Source organism: Equus caballus, chromosome 2, assembly GCF_041296265.1.
Source record: "Equus caballus isolate H_3958 breed thoroughbred chromosome 2, TB-T2T, whole genome shotgun sequence".
NCBI classification, from domain to species: Eukaryota; Metazoa; Chordata; class Mammalia; order Perissodactyla; family Equidae; genus Equus; species Equus caballus.
Genome location: NC_091685.1, coordinates 124,503,853 through 124,523,769, shown reverse-complemented (window position 1 = coordinate 124,523,769; position 19,917 = coordinate 124,503,853). Strand labels below are relative to the sequence as shown.

The following is a 19,917-nucleotide window of genomic DNA, read 5'->3' as shown; positions in this document are numbered from 1 at the left end:
ACTGGGCGCTGTGACGGTGTTGCTGTGCCGCACCGGGACCAGGACTGGGCACTGTGACGGTGTCGCTGTGCCGCGCCGGGACTGGGTGCTGTGACGGTGTCGCTGTGCCGCGCCGGGACTGGGTGCTGTGACGGTGTCGCCGTGCCGCGCCGGGACTGGGACTGGGGGCTGTGACGGTGTCGCCGTGCCGCGCCGGGACTGGGACTGGGCGCTGTGACGGTGTCGCCGTGCCGCGCCGGGACTGGGACTGGGGGCTGTGACGGTGTCGCCGTGCCGCGCCGGGACTGGGACTGGGCGCTGTGACGGTGTCGCCGTGCCGCGCCGGGACTGGGACTGGGCGCTGTGACGGTGTCGCCGTGCCGCGCCGGGACTGGGACTGGGCGCTGTGACGGTGTCGCCGTGCCGCGCCGGGACTGGGACTGGGTGCTGTGACGGTGTCGCCGTGCCGCGCCGGGACCAGGACTGGGCACTGTGACGGTGTCGCTGTGCCGCGCCGGGACTGGGCACTGTGACGGTGTCGCTGTGCCGCGCCGGGACTGGGTGCTGTGACGGTGTCGCCGTGCCGCGCCGGGACTGGGACTGGGCGCTGTGACGGTGTCGCTGTGCCGCGCCGGGACTGGGTGCTGTGACGGTGTCGCCGTGCCGCGCCGGGACTGGGACTGGGGGCTGTGACGGTGTCGTTGTGCCGCGCCGGGACTGGGACTGTGTGTTTTCCATTGTAATTGGTGAGCACCATATCACGACTATAAGAAAAGTTTCAACAAATGGATATATAATATACATGCTATAAATAGAGGTTGACTTCATAACAGTATTCAGTTCATAAATTTAGAAATTCTCTAAAAAGCCTCTCTTGGCTATTTCCATGTAAGTGAAAGTGATTGTCTTATCCTAACTGATACAATCACTAGCGTGATTATATTGGCACATGCAGTTTCCATATCAATTAATGATAGCACATTTCAGAAAAGGAGTACAATTAACTATAACTTGAGGCTAAATAAATTTTTCTTAAAAATTGGGGTTTTATTTTATTAGTGAAAGCTTAAATTTGACTTTTCCACTTCTTAGTATATAACCCGTACTTTCCCAAATACTTTCTTAGTGTGTAAGATGTAGAAGCATCTTCTCCTGTGCCTCTCAAAAAGTCTGTGCGGTGTGTATTTCTGTGTGAAGCAATCTTGGAGACATCTAGAATGCCTTACGACTTCATGGGCAGAAAGTTAAAAAGTCTTCTTCCTGTGTGGATCTGACGAGGAAAACATGGACGGATTCATCCGTCTGACGAGCACATTTGGCTTTCTTGAAGGGATCGGAAGAACCTCCCCCAGGTGGCAGCAGCAGCCTGTTTCCTAAGAAGTGATTTTAAACCAGAATTTATTTTCATTTTCCTCCACAAACCGTAAACTGACGTTCTTCAACTAGGCAATCTACATCAACACTAGTTGTGTGAAAGATCTTTTGAATAAAGGCAAAAACTAAGCCTTCTTTCTCAAGTTCCATATAGAACGTGACAAGTATAGAAGGTCCTTAGTTTTCAAACCCTCCTCTTTGAAATCATAGTTTAAATCATTTGCTGAATGCAACAGTTGACAGATTAAAAAATAAGGTTCAGAGTTCATATGTGTGGTTAAATGTTCCAATGGGACTGCAAAATTTAAAATAATTTCCAACAGGTTTAATGGAGGTTTTAGACCTGAGTCAACTTAGAGGTCATGTGGAAGGGTAATGTATTGATGTTAGATGATGTTAAATGCGTGCTGTTAGTTCTTTTTGAATCAGGGTGAAAAAGAAACTTGAAAAATTACCTTCACTCTTTTCAGTAACTTGGCAAAATATATATAAGCAGGAATAAAACTATGTAACTTTATTGACTGGCTCCAGGATTTCTCTGAGAAAGAGAACTGTCTTTGTTTGAGAAAATAGTTTTATTAGCTACTTGAGGTAGAAAAGGGGATTCTGAGAACATAAGCCAAACTCGCAAAAAGTGGTAGCCAAACTGCTGGGTGAGGGGGAAGAGCCAAGGCAAGAGTAGAGGAGATTAGCGTATACAGAAGATGGGGGAGGGGTAGAAGAGGAGGGAGGGCAGGAGGGGAGAGGAGGAGAAGGAGAGAGAACAAGAACCAAACATTAGAACTTGGCAGGAGGCTGGGTCTCCCTCTTGTGGAAATGGCAAAGGGACTATGTTAGAGCAGAGAGAGCTAAGTTTCAATTTTAACTTCTTTGAATTTCTGGAATGTAAAGTTTGCTGCATTCACAATTAACTTGTAAGAAGTTGGATCTTTATTTTTGTTTTGTTTTTGGTGATTGTTAGCATTTTACTTTATTTTATTTTGATGGAAATTAATGGACAGAGCTGAGGTCCACCCTAAGTTAGCACAGGACAAGGACCACAAAAGTTGGAGACTGTGAAATTATATCTGAACTGAAGTAATTCAGGAAAGGCAGGAGGTTGAAGCCAGAAGGACACTAGTCCCTAGGAACTTGCAAGAATCTTTGGGAGGACCTTAGATTTTCCACAATCTGTGAGATGAGATGTTATGTGGTAAGGGTGACTCCAGATGACATGAGGAACAATTCTATTTCAAATTACACACACACACACACACTCACACACACACACACACACACACACTGGATTAGTGTGCTAGCACTCCTATAGCAAACTACCATAGACTGAGTGGTTTAAACAACAGAACTTAATTTTCTCACAGTTCAGGAGGCTGGAAGTCTGAGATGAGGGTGCCAGCGGGGTTGGTTTCTCCTGAGGACTCTCTCCTTGGCTTGTTGATGGCCGTCTTCTCCCTGTGTTCTTACGTGGTCTTTGCTCTGTGTGTCTGTGTCCAAATTTCCCCTTCTTATAAGAGCACCAGTTACAGTGGATTAGGGCCTACCATTATGACCTCATTTAACTTAATTACCTCTTTAAAGGCCCCATCCGCAAATACGGTCACATTCTGAGGTGCTAGGTGTTAGGACTTTAACATATGAATTTGGGGGGACATAAGTCAGCCCATAACACACACACACACACACATATTAACATGGGTGTATTTGTATGTATACGTTATATGTCTCTATACTCAATAAAATTGTGTCTTTATTCTCCACAAAATTAGTTTTAGTACAAGTAGTTCTTGACTTATGGCGGTTTGATTTAAAGTTACTTTCACGGTTTTAGATGAGTTTCAATTTGCGTTGGCTTGAACTGTGAACCTGTTGCTCGTATGTTATGTTTTTTCGTAATAAAGAAGACCCTTAGAGTGATCAGCAGAATCTGTGTTTATGAGGTCTAAGTGACCTAACCCTCGGCCAACACTGCTCCAAGTCAAGGGGAACACTGACAGGCTGGCTAAAGTTGGTGGTAACTTGATTGACTCAGTCTGAGCTGGCCTTAGAATAAGATATCAAATCTCACCTTTCAAAAAATTTTAGAGAACACTGGTCAGCAGTTTAAATTTGGGGGCCAGATGGTCCTAATTCAAATGCAGTTTGAAGGTTCTTGGGGCAGTGAAGAATGCCCACACGTGGGCAGGAATATTGATGGGAATAGGAGAAAGCTGCAGTGGAAACTTGGTTGGTTCCATATTTTAAAGACTCTACCAGTCTCATCCCCACACAGGAACATTTATGTTTTTTTGTTTTAAAGATTGGCATCTGAGCTAGCATCTGCTGCCAATCTCTGTTTTTTTCCTTCCTCTTCTTCTCCCCAAAGCCCCCCAGTACACAGCTGTATATTCTAGTTGTAGGTCGTTCTGGCTGTGCTATGTGGGACACTGCCTCAGCGTGTCCTGATGAGTGTTGCTAGGTCTGTGCCCAGGATCTGAACTGGTGAAACCCTGGGCCGCTAAAGTGGAGTGCATGAACTTAACCACTCAGCCACAGGGCCAGCCCCTATGATGTTGTTTTTTGTTTGTTTGCTTTTTGGTTTCCTTCTGAGAATTTCACAAAAACAGCTAGGCCAGCAACTTTCTGGAGGTCATTCCAGAATAACTTAAACAATTCTTGTCATAGTAGTTTGACTCTTCTTGTGTCAATTTTAGTGATTTATAGTATAATATACACATATTTTATCTATATTTTTAATTTGTTAAATGTATAATTATCTCCACTTCTAGCATTAGATCTGTCTTCTTGTTCTGTGATGGCTTATATATTGTTTGGCTTTATATATTTAATAAATGTTTGCATGTGCTTGTGTGTGCGTGAGAGCACATATGTGTATGCATGTAACTTTTGTACTTTTGGAGTTTGAAGTGCATTTCAATGAACATAAACAAAATTTATAATCTAATGCCTCTAAGAGGTAGTCAATGATTTGACTTACAGTAACTAAACTTTTGGTTACCAACTCTGAGCCAGTTAAGTTGAAAACTGAGAGTCACAGGTATACTCATGCTATCATTTACATTTATAATATAGTGAGTTATCATACAAATATATGTCATTATTGAAGAAATTAATACAACCTTGAAAGCAAGAGGAAAATCAGTAGAGTTTTAATTCAAATGATCTCAAAGCTTCTATGCCTTGTTCTTTAAAAACTTCTGCTAAATTCTGTCACACTAATTTAGATCCTCTTTGATAAAATACCTTTCTTATTCACTCTTGAGAAATCAGATAATATAGTATAATAAAGAATATCATTGAAAATATATGCATATAAAAATAACTTTATATGTTTTATTCTTCTTACCTAGGAAATAACATGCAGTCAACCCGTATGGATAGGTATGTTTTATCAGCCAAATGCGCAGAAGCAGATGGTCTCATAATGATTAATAAAGCTATTAACCCCTTAGTCCCTGAGACAGGACACCAGGCTGGCTTCAGTTTCTTAGAGATTCTAATTATGTCATGTATATTATTCAATTTCAAACATTTGTGTGTTATGAATTGTTCTAGAAATGCTCTGGGAAGCACTAGAAACTTCCCTTATCAGGATCCAAAGCACTATGAATGCCGTGGATGCTAGTCAGAAATCAAGTTATGGCCGTAGATATCAGATGCCACACTGAGTCCTGGACTTGATGCCACAAAATCTCCCATTTTATGGGAAATGCTTTTTTCTTTTTTGCAAAATAATTAAGAATCTCAAGTTAAGAAAAACAGACCGTGTATAATAATAACTGTAACTTATCTAATATGTTTACAATCATTCTAGAATACTTGATTTTTCTTTTCCAAGGGAATGTAAATGATTCCCCTCTAGCAATAGCTGTGGTATGGACCTAATTTCATGGGTGGTATAGTTATTACTATTAAATTCAGGTCTTGAGTGTTTTGAGAGGTTAAATATTGGATGGCAAAGCTTTATTATATAGTAACTCTATTGAACATTAAAAAATAAGATGACAGGAGAGCAGTAAATGTGCTTTTGTGGCCTAAAACTGGAATTTGAGATTTCCAAATTCCTGGTAGTACTGAGGACTGACCGAGATACTAAGAGGAGAGTCAGATGAGTGTCATCCTTTGTAGATTTCTACGCAGTGCAGATTACCTAAGGACACATCGTAGAAAGGCAGTTAGTAGAGATGCAGAAAAGGAAGTGTCAGCTTTCTGTTTGTGTATGTGTGCATGCAATGCTGTGTCCTGGTTCAGTGGACCATAGTAGAAAGTTAGCACTTATTTGGCACATGTGCCAGGCACCGTTCTAGACACTTTAGTATGTTAAATCACACAGTCCTCTGAAGTGGTGTATTAATAACCCCACCTTAAAGGACATTCAGTCACAGATAGGTTAGGCAACTTGCTCATGGCCATATAGTTGGCGAGTGGCAGAGTTGGGGTCACTCTTTCCTTTCAGAGTATAGTTGTTGAAATGCATCTTCTCACTCAGTTACTGTTTTCATTCCAGCCACAGCACTTGGCCAGAGCACTAGGGTTGTGTGCCAGGTGTAGAGAAGGGGACAAGGCACAGTGGAAGAAGGCAAAGGACACAGGGAGTCCAGTTTATCAACACATGTAAATGGGTACTTTATTTATATGCTTCTTTCCCCAAAAATGTTTTAGAAAAACATTTATAACATAAAATCAAAAAATGATGGATTTTCTAAAGGAAAAGTGAAAGTTGTCCAAAGTTGTTGAAATTTGGCTGATGTACTTTGCTTCTGTTCTGGGCACAATCTTACTGATCCAGGCCATTTTAATCATGAAGACTCTAAAAGAAAACCTAACTAGTAACGGCTACAATAGTAAAAATAATGACAGCAGCTGTGCTTTATGGGCAATTACTGTGAAGCAGGCATGTGCCAAGTGCTTTAACTGAATTTTTTCGTGTAATCCTCATAACAGGTCTGTGTTGTAGGTACAATTATTGTCACTTTCCTTATGAGGAAACCAAGGCTCAGAAGAATCCTCCCAAGGTCACACAACTCAGAAGTAGCAGAAGGGGATCTCCAGCCTAGGTCTACCTGAATCCAGAGACCAAATGCTTATTCGTTATACTATAAAAGGGATAGAAATACAAAAGGGAAATGTTAAATGCTGTGCAAAATTCTTTTGGTTATGTTCTACTTAATTCTGGTCATACCCAAAAACTGTCATAAATAACCATGTTGTTAAAATCTTACACTGACCTGGTATTTTACCTCTGTGATCATGGCCCTGCACAGTACATCACATCCTGCTTGTCAGCCAAGTCTCCTCAGAAGTTAACAAGCGTGATTTAAAAGTCAGAGGCAGACCAGGCAAGAGAATGGGTGGTGAGTTTTAAGAATGGTTTTCAGGTGCTCACCACATGAGCTAAGTGCAAAAAAGACAAATGCTGAGGTTGATCCGTTGTGTGGTCTATGAGAGATGAGGTCAGTAGTGTAACACTGTAGTGGTAAATTTTGAAAAGAGACATATGATATTTACATAATTCCTAAAAGGTGAAATTAAATAGGTCTGGATAAGAGCCACTGACTGTGCCAAGCGTGATTATATGAAATTGAAGTCATTGCTTTACAGTTTTGCTGTAAAATTGCTGGGCTAAAACACAAACTGTAGGCCCACAGTATTTGGAGACCTTCATCTGAAACATATTGTTGTAAGCTTAGATGTGGTGGAAGAGTTGAGTTTGGTCTTCTGGCCAATTTGGGAAGGCATACAGGATATTACAAAATAGAATAAAGATCGTGTTTACAGAGTCCAATAGTAAGCTTAATTTGCAAAAGAAATGGCAAGAATTCGACTGCATGTATAAGTGGCAAAACAGCTTTCTGGCCCACAGTGGCCCTTTGTATGATACCAGCTTCATTTTCAGTCCTGTTTATAATACTTTGTTTTTATGGGCTAAGCCAGATATTCTTTAAAGCAATTTCTAAACTCTGTAATGTGCACAAATTTACACTATAATCAAAGGGCAAAAGATAACTTTAGAGAAGACGTTACGCAAAATAAATACATAGATGTCATCACAGCCTGGTGTGACAATAAGGTATCATGAATGGTACTTACAACATTTAGTGTGAAAATGTTTCCTCCTATGCTTGTTTCTTATGTGCATTAAAGATAAATGAAATAAATGTCACTATTATTTAAGATAAAGGTAATTATTTTTAAAAATGAAATATCATGGAAATATGTTTATTAAAATTTATGCCCACACTGTAGACATTAAAGATCTGAAGCTTATTCAAGTTGAGCCCCAAAATAGCTAATTAATTAGTAAATTCAAAACGTATCATTGAGTGAATATTATGTTCTGGGTACATCATTTATTTTCCAGAAATCAGAGGTTTGATAAAATAATTATAAGGGAATTTAAATTCTGCAGGATTTATTGGTGTATTTTTTAAAATCTCACACGTGTTTTATAATGCAGGAGGTATTCAAAGACTCAAAAGTAAAACCTTTTCAGAATCAGGACACACCTAGGCTCCAGATCATTGTTATAAAATCAGAAGACTCATTTACTTTGTTTCTCTCCTTTATCAGCACCTAAGAGAACAGTTATAGTCACTCAAATGGCTGATTGTTGAATCACTTTTATGTATTCACCTTTATGTGAATGCATAAGAATTAGAAACCAAATAAAGTAGAGAGAACTGGGTTAAAAATCAAGAAAGTCTCTGAGAGTAGGTTACTACTTTACAAAACAAGAAATGATCTGCTTTATAGGGCTGTTGCAGGGGTTAAGACAGATGATTCATATGAATGCGTTCCACAAAATGTTTCACTATAGAGATTTAATAAATATCAATTGAATTTGAGTTTGTCTTTACAATAAGTCAGATTTTAAATACAATTCTCTTCCAGTCTGCACTCCCTTCCAAACTACTTATTTTTGTGTGTCTTTACAAATAGGACAGTGGGGAAAATTAAAAGTAATCACAGGCAGTGAAGAATGGGTTAGGTTTCCTGTTTTGAACTCACACATGGTTTTTTCTTCCACAGTGGTCTTCTGGGATGAAATATAGCCATGAAAGTTACCTTAAGTTGCTATAGAATTTGAAAACTATAGACCTGGGTTTAAATTTCTGCTTCACTACCAACTAGCTATATGAAAGTTGTGTCTTCCCTCAGACTTGGTTTCCTCTTCTGTAAAATGGAATCAAGAAAACCTTACAGGGCTAGTGATATAATGCTTATAAATTAAACGGAATACTATAGTAAAACAACTAGTGTAGTGCTTGATGCACAGAAAGTATTCAGGAATATTCAACACGTCCCATATGGAAATGATTATATTTGCTCTAACCCCGTCCCCTTCTTGTGTTCTCTAGCTTGGTAAGTAGTATTCTTCAGTAGAAGCCTGGAAGTCATGGATAATTTTTCCCTTTAGCTCAACTTAACTCGTCCAACTGGTAAAGAAGTATTTCCGACTTTTCTCTTTAAACATTGGTCCAGTGTATCCATCCCTCTCCTCTGCCCCGTTGTCCTGTCTTACTTCAGACTCTTCTGACTAACTGCTCGGACATATGAGGCAACTTCTGAAATGTGTGTCTCTGCCTCCCTCCAGTCTTCCATCTCATTCTCCATATTGCTACTAGAAAGACCTTTTCCGAGCCAAATATGATTGTGTGTAGAAGTCTTCAGAAGCTCCAGATTTCTACAGGGTGAAAGTCCAGCTCCTGGTAGTCCTAGACCTCACCTCTCTCTCCACGCCTGCTGTGCTCCAGAGCTGTTAATGCTCTAGCCAAAGCCTGCTCCTTGTTCTTCCCGACGTGGTCATAGTGTTCCTCCTCCATGTGTCTACTCAAGCCATTACCTCCGCTGGAGTGCTCTCTGCCCCTCACTCTCACCTGAACCGTTGTCTGGCTAGCAAATACCCATTCATCTGTCAAGACTCAAAAAATATTTATGGCATAAGGATAAACATATAAAACATGAATAGAACTGAGACTCCAGAAATAAATCCTTACATTTATGGTAAAATTATTTTCAGCAAAGTGCCAAGACAATGCAAAGGGAAAGAACTGTGTTTTTAACAAATGGTTCCAATGGATATCCACATGTAGAAAGTGAAGTTGGACCCCTACCTCACATCATATAGAAAAATTAACTCCAAGTGCATCATAGGCAAAATTAAATAGCTAAAATTGTACAACTTTTAGAAGAAAACATAGGAGTAAATCTTAAATCTTCATGACTTTGGCTTAGGCAATGGTTTTTTTAGACATGATACTAAAAGCATAAGTGATAAAGAAAAACTAGACAAATTGCACATCATAAAAATGAAAAACTTTTGTGCTTCAAAGCACGTCATCAAGAAAATGAAAAGGCAACCCACCTCATGGGAGAAACTCATATATCTGATGAGGGACTTAAATCCAGAATATATTTTAAAAACTTGTATATATTTAAGTATATAAAATATATGATATGTAGACATAAAATATATAAAAAATTCAATAATAAAAGGACAACTCAACTGAACAATGGGCAAAGGATTTGAATACATATTTCTCCAAAGAAGATTTATAAATGGCCAATAAACACATGAAAAGATGCTTGACATCATTAGTCATTAGAGAAACGCAAATCAAATCCAAAATGAGAACAAATTTGCACCCGCCGGGATGGCTAAAATAAGAAGACAAACAACAAGTGTTGTTGAGGATGTGGAAAAATTGGACCCTCATACATTGCTGGTGATGCAGCCACTTTGGCAGTTCCTCAAAATGTTAAACATATAGTTACCACATGACCCCGAAATTCCACTTGCTGAGAGCTTAGCTAAGGGCTCCATGGTGCTGCTGCCCTGGCACCCATTTTGTCTGGCCAGGTAGCCTGCAGGGACCTTAAACTGACACCTGCCCTTAAGGCAAGCACATGTCCTAGACAACAGCTCTGGAGTCACAGCAAATGTGGGTTCCTGACGTGACTTCCCCAACAGCCCTGTGATCAACAGTCTCCCCTGACTCCTGGGGCTCGCCCCTTGTGCGTACCTCAGATAAGACCCCCGTGGAGCTTCCCAAAACCCTGCTTGTTTCGGTTTGAACTGACCAGTTGGGCCTTTGCCTAGGAGCCCCAGAGGATGCCACCCTTGGACCCTAATAAAGCACATGCCCCAGGTCCTATCTCTCTGTCTGCAGCCTGCCTTGACCTCCCCATGTGGCCCCTCGAGGCATGCCGGGTACTTCCCTCAGGACCTGTGAGAAACAGACTTCTCTCTTTCACTTTGTCTTGTGGTCTGTTGTTGAAACACACTTACCGTCCGGCACCCTGTGCTCCACTTAACAAGTGTTAACCTGGCAGATTCATAACACCACTCCAAGATATACACTCAGGAACAATGGAAACATGTCCACACAAAAACTTCTACGTGGCTGTTCATAGTAACCTTATTCATAGTAGCCAAAAAGTGCAGACAGCCCAAATGTCCATCAACTAATTAAGGGATAAATAAAATGTGGTATATTCACACAATGGAATAGTATTTGGGAATAAAAACAATGAAGTACTGATACATGCTACAGCATGGATGAGCCTTGAAAACACGCTAAGTGAAAGAAGCCAGTCACACAGCACCACACTGTGGGATTCCCTTCCCATGAAATGTCCAGAATAAGCAAATCCACAGAGAAGAGAATGAAAGCAGATTAGCAATTTCCAGGAGGTGGGGTGAGCAGGGAAATGGGGAGTGACTGCTAACGGGTATAGGGTTTCTTTGGCATGACAAAAATATTCTAAAATTAGATAGTAGTGATGGTTGCACAACTCTGTGAATATACTAAAAACTATGCAATTGTACACTTTGAAAAGGTGAATTTAAGGGTATATGAATTATATCTCAATAATCTATTCTTAACAAAAAGATAAGCTTTACCAAAAAAAAAAAATCATTTGTTTTCTATTTACTTCAGTACTTGCTCTAGTCAGCTCCTCAGCGGAGTCTTTCCTACCTGCTTCCAGTCCAGTACGTCTTAATGACAGCTCCCTTTTCCATGTCCTCTCACTAAGCCTGATGAGCTGGGGTTTTTTTTCCTGCTTTCTCTCCCCGAACCCCCCCAGCACATAGTTGTATATTTTAGTTGTGGGTCCTTCTAGTTGTGGCATGTGGGACGCCACCTCAGTGTGGCCTGATGAGCAGTGCCATCATACTGCAGTTAGCTTTTTTATCAGAGAGATGTATTGCATTTCTATTTAAATGCAAATGCTTCTGCTGGAAATTTTCCTATAAATCAATACTACCAACTAGCTAACTAGCTCTTTTAATAAGAGCATCAAAGCCTGGATAGTGTGCACAGGGAACCCGGTCCACAGTGCAATGGAGTGTAACCAGATCTTCCACGAGTTGTCGCCATCTCTCATCCTGCGACCCAGAGATGTAAATGGACCATTAAACTTGCTTTCTGTGAGAGACGACTTCTCAGCTTCTTGTTTTGTTCCCTTATTTGCTTATTGACTTGTTTCAAGTTGCACCCAAGATGATAGAATGATGCCTGGAGTTGAGCAAACAATGTAACATGCTCCAAATTCTAGCTGCTGTAGCATGTCAGAGGTGGTTCTAAAAACACGGACTCTTGTCTGTTACTTTAAGTAACTCGTAGTCTAGTCTGGGAATTTCATGTTCCTAGAATGATTAGAAACAAAGATGTCTAAGGAAGGGGAGTGGGAAAATGGCTCCTTAAAAGGCTTTTTGAGAAGGATTCTGAAATCACATCAGAGCTGAGTGAGGACAAGTGCCCTAATGAACTGCTGGTGTTTGCCATGGCCGTGGAGAAGAGAGGGCAGAGGCACCTGAGCCGTTGCCTTAATCTTCATCCTAACAGGCAGACTTTAGGCCTTCTATGTAAAATTAGCACCTTTGGTATCAACTGATTCTTATTCAGTAATTCAGGGATGAGTTCGAATGGAGGAAATGAGAAGGGAATTTGCATTTATTAATCATCTATTATGTGCCAGGCACTGTTAAGACACTTCATATTTAATCCTCACAATAACCCCTTGGAGTAGGTCTTATTGTCCCACTTAGGAAAGTTTAGCACTCTTGCATCAGTTTAGATAGTAAGTTTGTACTTGTACCCTTGGTGTGTAAGCACAATCCCAAGCTCTTTCCACTTAATAAGATCGGAATGGCAGCAGGAAACAGGTGACATTAACAATGGGACTGTTTATAAAGGTGTGAGTGTTGATAAGAGAAACCAGCAAAGGTGGGATAGTCCGCTGGGCCAGCGTGAATAGGGGGCTACCACCCTGGAGGGGTTAAGGGAGGAAGTGGTCACTAGAACTCAGAGGGAGTACGGGGCTACCAGACAGGAGCAGAGGGATGAAGAAAATCCCAGCCCACGATGACCCATAGGGAAAGCAGAGAGGGAGGAAATTCTCACCCTCACTCATCTCTCTTGCTGGTGAAACAAACTGGAAGCCTGAGGACAAAGGAGCCATTGAGGAAGTCCATAAAGGCCAGCCTTGGGGCAAACAGAGAAGGATGGAGTAGGAGGTCAGAGGACCTACGGGGCAACAAACGGTAAAACGATATTCCATTATTCATGAGATGAAGAGTGCTGGATGGTGGGCCTAGGTGCTATCTTTGGGCTCTCACAGTGGTAAAATAATGGATCTGCAGAGCCTAATGTGATTCATTGGAGAGAAAAAAAGAGATGCAAACAACAGAGAACTCACCAACAGTGGCTTAAGCATTGAAGACATTTAATTACCTTACCTTTGAAGAAGTCTGGATGTCAGCAGTCCAGGGCTGATTCAGTAGCTTCGTGATGTCAAGGACACCATCTCTCTTCCATCTTTTCTCTCTGCACTTCCCACTGTGATGGTTCTGCCTATTTGTGGCTTATCATTGCTGGGTTATGATGTGCCCACCACAGCCCCAGGTCACAAACGTGTATTTACAGGAAGTCAGGGGCAAAAAAGCAAAGGCTTTCTCTTTACAAAGTTTTGCCTTCTTAAAGTGAAGCAGAATCTTGACCAGAACCCTCAGGAAGATTAATCTTTACATCTTACTGGTCAGAATTGGGTCACATGCACACCCCTACTGCAAGGGGATTTGAGAAAGAAAGTATATGACAGAGTGAAATTGGAGACTTGGGCCTCAGCAACTTAAGGACAATAGAGACCACCCTAGTCACCATTCTCTCGCACATTTCGTAAATTAAAACACTGAGGCTCAGAGATGTGAAGCAGCCTATCCAGAGTCACATGACTAGTAATTGAAAGAACTAAGTTTTCAATCCTATACTGTATCAGCCTATGTCTGAACCACAGTGTTATACTGGCCTTCCAAGAATATGAGTTCTTTCACTGTGAACGTAAAGACAGAAGAGCAGAGGGCTGAGGGCTGTGTTATGTCCCACACATGCTCAGTATTCCTCTCTCCACTCTGTCCTGCTCCATCAGCTTATTCATTTAGATTACCTTGACTTCAAGACACCGACAACTATGGACACTGGGAGTTAAAGAGTGAAGGGAAGCATCTCATAAACTTTTCATGGGAATTCCTTTTGTTTAGTCATTCACTCTCCAAAAAATCTGAGAGGTGTATAAGAAGTTTCTATTTTCCAGCAGAGGAGACTGAGACATTGAGTAATGCAGAGATTGGCAACGCAGAACGGAAGTCACAGTGCCCGGGAAGAAATGAACTTCTTAAAAGTTTCTAATGGTAGGCCCCCTGGAGCCCTAATACATTCCTAATGCATAACCTCTAGGCATTCTACGTATATTTATCAATTTTATATATCTTCAGAAGCCCACTTTTCTCTAAGATCAGGGAGGATTCTACTATCTAACATCATTTAGTTATTTTTCTGACTTTAAAAAGTAAAGTACTTCTTTCTCTTGAGAAAAAATACCACTCTTTCTGCTTCTAGACTCACCCACATGTCTTTCAGGAAACCATGTTTTGTATGTCCGAATTTGAAGAACTCATTAAAAAGAAAAAAACTGTAAGAACAACTGATTACCGTCAACTTCTCATAATTTGTAATGTCTTAATTTTTAATCCCACTGTAGAAGAAAACAGTACTTTTGTTTCAAATTTGGATAATTGAATAGTGACAATGTGCAAATTGACAGTGACCGTCAAAAAAACTTCCATCATGTTGATGATTAAAGTAACAAAGGCCAACTTTCTTTTAGTTTAATGTCTCCTTGGAAACTCTGACCATCACACTAGCTTTCTCTGATTCCCCCAGAAAAGGTGGGAAAGCTTTTGCTACCATCTCCCCATTGTTTGTTTTAAGGAAAGTGAGTCTTCGTTTTGGCGATAGTTCTAAGAGGACGTTTTTTAAGTCATTTGAATTGTGATTAGTGTTTGTGTATGCTTATCATCCCTGCTATTTTAGTTACAGTACCACTTAACAGATCTTATTAGAGCAATATAATAACTAAGTACTGTCGGAATACCTACCGGCCATTATCCTAAGCTTTGTTCTTCAATTAACTACTAAAGTTAAAGTGTTCATTTTCTGCACTTTTATAGTGCAACAGATGCCAGAAGCCCTGGATTCTAGCCCTGGAGTTGCTACTAACATGGTCTGTAAACTAAGGCAAATCAGCTGACATTTCTGGATTTGACTTTCCCTAACAGGGAATTTGAGAAAGATGGATTAGATATTTCAAGCTTTAGAATTAAAATTGCAATATTATAGAAAGAGAGTGATCATCCAAATTCAGGCTCAGAAATTACCAGTTTGACTGGTTTTAGCTGTGATAAATGGCAGTGTCTTAATGACATATGTCTAGGGTAGGTATATGGAGGAAATCCTGATTCCCACAAGGGTGTAACTTAACTATCCACTGACTCTAAATTGATACCAATGCCTATTAAATAGAAGGAGAAAGGGAGCTATCTTTCTTTTTGTTGGAAAATGATGGAGAGGAAAGAACTTGTAAGTTATTTCTTGGGTTTTTCTCCGCACTCCTCCATTTGGCTTCCTCTCCACACTCACCTCTCATCAGCATCATGCTGATGTAGGAGAGCTGTCAGCTGCTGGAAGTTAGTGGCAGGGATGGGGTTTTGCGAATGACCTCACCTTCTTTTGAATTTCTGTTTTCCATCTGCTTTTGGCAAACATTGCTGCATTTTTAATAAGTCAATCTACTTTTAATATAATTGATGAGCATTCCATTCTCTTCCCAGTGCAATACTGAGACTGTTCTATATTGAGAAACAAGGAAGCCTAGCTTTAGGCTTCCTCTCCTTTATCCCCCAATAGGGGGCATAAACTGTTTCCTGTGGTCCCTTTCTCTGGTTTCCAGAATATCTCTCTTTCTCTCTCTTTTTCCCCTCTATTTCTGATCTTTGCTATAGAATCAAAGATGTGTGCGGGCCATGGAGCCCTCACCAGTTCTCTTCTACAGGACACATTCTACAAGGGGCTGGCGCAGGCCAAGGCATCAGCCCTTCCTTCTGAGGATCTTACTGGCCCCTCTGCTCCTCCCTCCAGTTAGGAGAGAAAACCAGTTTCTGTCATTGTCTCAGGGATCTGCCCATTTGTTTTCTGACCTTTGACTCCTACATCACTTTCTCTTCCTTTCCTTTAAAGATTTTCAAGCTGGTGAGTCCACAGGATTTAGCTACATGCCGACTCTGATTGGCTGTGGGTACTCGGGGTATTGTTTAGAAGTGAATCTGGGCTTAGCAGGGAAGAATGCTGTGATCTCTTTAGATGTAGCTGTGGAAAGGGAGGTAGGTGCTGCCTTGAATCAACAACTTGATACCCAGATAACATGGGTGGTCCCATCTTCCCTTGTATACTGTTTAAGAATTCTGCCATGCCACATTTCAGTGCTACAGGGTTCTGGGACCTGATTCCAACATGAGGTGGAGGTGGGGCTTCCCCATAGCACCAACTGATATTGAACCTGAAGTGAGTTTGCTCACCCATTGCGCAGCAAGCCAATCTCTGACACCAGGTTTGGTGGAAGAAAGTAGGAATTTTATTATTGCACAGCACTGAACAAGGAGAGAGGGCAGCTAATGCTGAAATCCCGAACTCCCGGAAAAGCTAAAAGGAAGGGTTTTTATTTGGGGTTTTAGGTAGGGGAGGGGGAGCATATGGGCTTGCTGGTTGGAGCTTTCCCACCAGCCTGTCTTTGGCCTTGAGACACTTGCAGAGAGGAGGGAGCCCATGACCTTGCTGGTCAGCAGCTCTCCCACCAGCCTGTATCTCTTTGTGGGGAGGAGATAATGAATCCAGGTCCTTGTCCTTGGTGGTGTCTGTCTCCATGGAGGATAGTGGATTTCTGGAGCCAGGAAGCCAGAGAGTAAGCAGGGAATGAGTGTTTTGGTTTAAACCCCATATATGTGTTTAATGTAGGGAAACTGATATCAGGGTCGGTATCACAAGCAAGTCTGTGACAGTGGCTGGGTGTCCTACAGCTCAACTCAATTCTGACATTGTCTGCCTGGAGGTTGCATCAGATCCCACAGGTTAAGGGCTCAGTCCAACAAGACTGCCCCCCACATCAGATGCCATTCCTGGGCTTCTGACCCACAGACTATAGATCTGAGGTTTTGGACGATCCTGTCCTTGGGTTAGATTAATTTGCTGGACCAGCTCACAGAACTGAGAGAAACGATTTACTTACTAGATTACTGGCTTATTATAAAAGGATGTAACTCAGGAACAGCTAGATGGAAGAGATGCACAGGGCAAGTCTGGGGAAAGGGCACAGAGCTTCCATGCTCTCCAAGCTCACCACGCTCCCTAAATCTCCACGTGTTCACCAACCCAGAAGCTCCCCGAGTTCCGTCCTTTTGTATTTTTTGGAGGCTTCATTACATAGGCATGATTGATTAAATCTTTGGCCATTCGCAATGGATTCCACCTGCAGCCCCTCTGCCCTCCCCGGAGGCCCAGGGTGGGACTTTTCAGTTCCATCCCTCTAATCACATGGTTGGCTCTGCTGGCAACCAGTCTTCACCCTTAGACGAAGTTCAAAAGTCACCTGATTCACATGACAAAAGACACATTTAGTGCTCTCCTCACTTAGGAAATTCCAAGGGTTTTAGGATATCTGTGCCAGAAGTGGGATGAAGACCAAATATATATTTCTTCTTATAAATCATAACATCGCAATTGCACTTTCAGAAAGTCTTCCTGCACTCCCTCCTCATGGCCTCCACACTAACTGAACTTGGATTTTTAAGGACACTGACCATGTATTTTTCATCCTTGTACTCGCCTTAGGGCCTACCTAATATTTGGCCTGGCAGATAATAAGTGCTAATGAAGTCACACGTGTGGAAAACGAGGTTGACGTGTTCCTCTTTATCTTGCCTTCCTCCCCTCATCTCCCACGTCCGATTAGCAAGTGCTATTGCACCTTCTAGTGTCTCTCACATCTGTCTGTGCTTCTTCCTGCAGCCTGAATGCCTTCCTTTCTCTTCTCTGTCTGGTCAAATCCCACTTATCCTCCCAGTTATCTCTGCGGAGAACAGTTTTCTCACAACTCTTTGCGCTTACTCTGAGCCAGGTGAAGTCCCTTCCCTTGTCTCCTTGTCTGAAGGGCAGAGACCCCTCAAGGCGCTTGCTGCTTTGCACTGCTGTAGCTTGCCTCTCCAGCTCTCTCAGACCCTGAGCTCCTGGAAGGCCAGAGAGCTCTAGCATTTTGCAATACAGTAGGCACTCAATAAATGGTTTTTGAATGAACGAATAAAATGATTCTGTGTTAGGAGGTGAAAACTCAGATATTTTATTACCCAAAGTATATCCAAGACTCAGTTCTGTTCTGTGCTACATCATGGCCCTGACAGTCCATTGAGAACGTTTTAACTTAAATAATGAAATGTTTCCCTAGAAAGTGTGCTGCCATGGGTTTCATTACTTCACATTCAATTTTCATTATCACTCTTGTCTTCCTTGGGAAAGGTCATTCCTTCTTTTCTCCAGAGAGCATGCAATGAGTAACTTTATGCCGTTCTGATAAACTTACACAGTTTACAGGAAGAAAATTCTAATTAGAAATTCAAGCAGCCAAAACCAAGAATTTCATAACAGGGATACAGTTTCTCAGAGAGAATATAGTAGAGTTCTGTGTACTCATTAATTTTCCCACTCAAAGAAAACTCTTTGCTCTGAGTGGTGATCATTCTCTGTGAAATCTTTGCGCGGACATGGAGTGGAAACATGTGGGGAACAAAGGAGACCTGAGGGGCTCCCCTCGCTGGCGGCCTGACCCACTGTCCCCACGGAAGTTCTGCTTTACAATTGACCTTATTTTGAGTCTGAGTAAGAAATGACTTAGTTGAGTGATGTGACTATTTAAAGGCAAAACATATGTTGAAGAAATAGAGCAACAGTCCTCTGTATGTGTCCTCACTTCTAGTTCCTCTCTTTCATAAAGTGAGCAAGTGAAACCAGTTGGGAAAATTGAGAGTGAAAATAGATGTAGGTAAAGTTTGAGCTTTGCTGTGGTGCACGGGGTATTCTCATTTTCCTTATTTTCTTCATTGGGCTCAGATTTGAAACAAACTTCTCTTCCAAGGTCCAAACAACATACACACAAAATCACTTACATGTGCTTGCAATTTTTAAATTTCCCCCTGTTTTCTCTAAAGGAAATAAAAATAATGAGATTGCTAATTTATATTTTACATACTATAAAAATGTGACTTTGAACCTGAAACATAATCTAATGTGAAGTTATTTTAAATGACTTTTTAGATTCCCTTTTGCCACAGCCCCATATGAAAACTGAGATGAGACATGCTTTACTGTGGTTTGAGTTTTGTTCCTTCTCAAATTCAGAGGCTAATTAATCATAGAAAGCGTCTTAGAAAAATTGTTGATGTTCAAAATCTTTGGGGAAGATCTTTTTTGTCTTTAGTTTTTTTATTGTGGTAAAATACACATAAAATTTATCTTAACCGTTTTTAAATGCACAGGTCAGTGATATTAAGTATATTTGTATTGTTGTGCAACCATCACACCACCATCCTTCTCCAGAATTCTTTTTATCTTGCAAAACTGAAACACTGTACCCATTAAACTCCTCATTATTCTTTTCCTCAGCCCTGGCAACCACCGTTCTGTTTTTCTCTCTGTGATTTTCACTACTCCGAGTACCTCAAATAAGTGCAATCATGCAGTGTTTGTCTTTTTGTGATTGGCCGATGTCACTTAGCCTCATGTCCTCAAGGTTCATCCATGTTGAGGCAATGTCAGAATTTCCTTCCTTTTTAAGTATGAATAATAATAATATTCCATTGTCTATATATGCCACACTCTGCTTATCCATTCTTCTGTCCATGGACACTTGGGTTGCTTCCCTGTTTTAGCTGTTGTGAATAATGCTGGTGTGAACATTGATGTATAACAACTCTTTGAGTCTTGCTGTACTTTCTCTTTTGTATTTAGTTTATTTTTTGGAGTGAAATGTTTTAATTCCCTTCTTATTTCCTTATTATATATTCTGTAACTATTTTCTCTGTGATCACATTGGGGATTACATCCTAAAGTGACAACACTCTAATTTGAATTTATACCAGTTTAAATTCAATCATCTCAAAAATTCTATCATTTGCAGCTC

The 19,917-nt window shown here is 41.1% G+C and overlaps 1 protein-coding gene and 1 long non-coding RNA gene across 5 annotated transcripts in view; one reads left to right on the top strand and one right to left on the bottom strand.

Annotated features, from left to right (window-relative positions):
- The window catches only part of AIMP1 (aminoacyl tRNA synthetase complex interacting multifunctional protein 1), a 136,891-nt gene that overhangs the window by 48,526 nt on the left and 68,448 nt on the right, over positions 1-19,917 (top strand). The window lies entirely within an intron of this gene.
- Positions 1,006-2,880, bottom strand: LOC138923306 (uncharacterized). Its single transcript, XR_011436784.1, has 2 exons — positions 2,713-2,880; positions 1,006-1,352 (listed from the first exon to the last, which is right to left on the bottom strand). It is a non-coding gene; the product is annotated as an uncharacterized lncRNA (long non-coding RNA).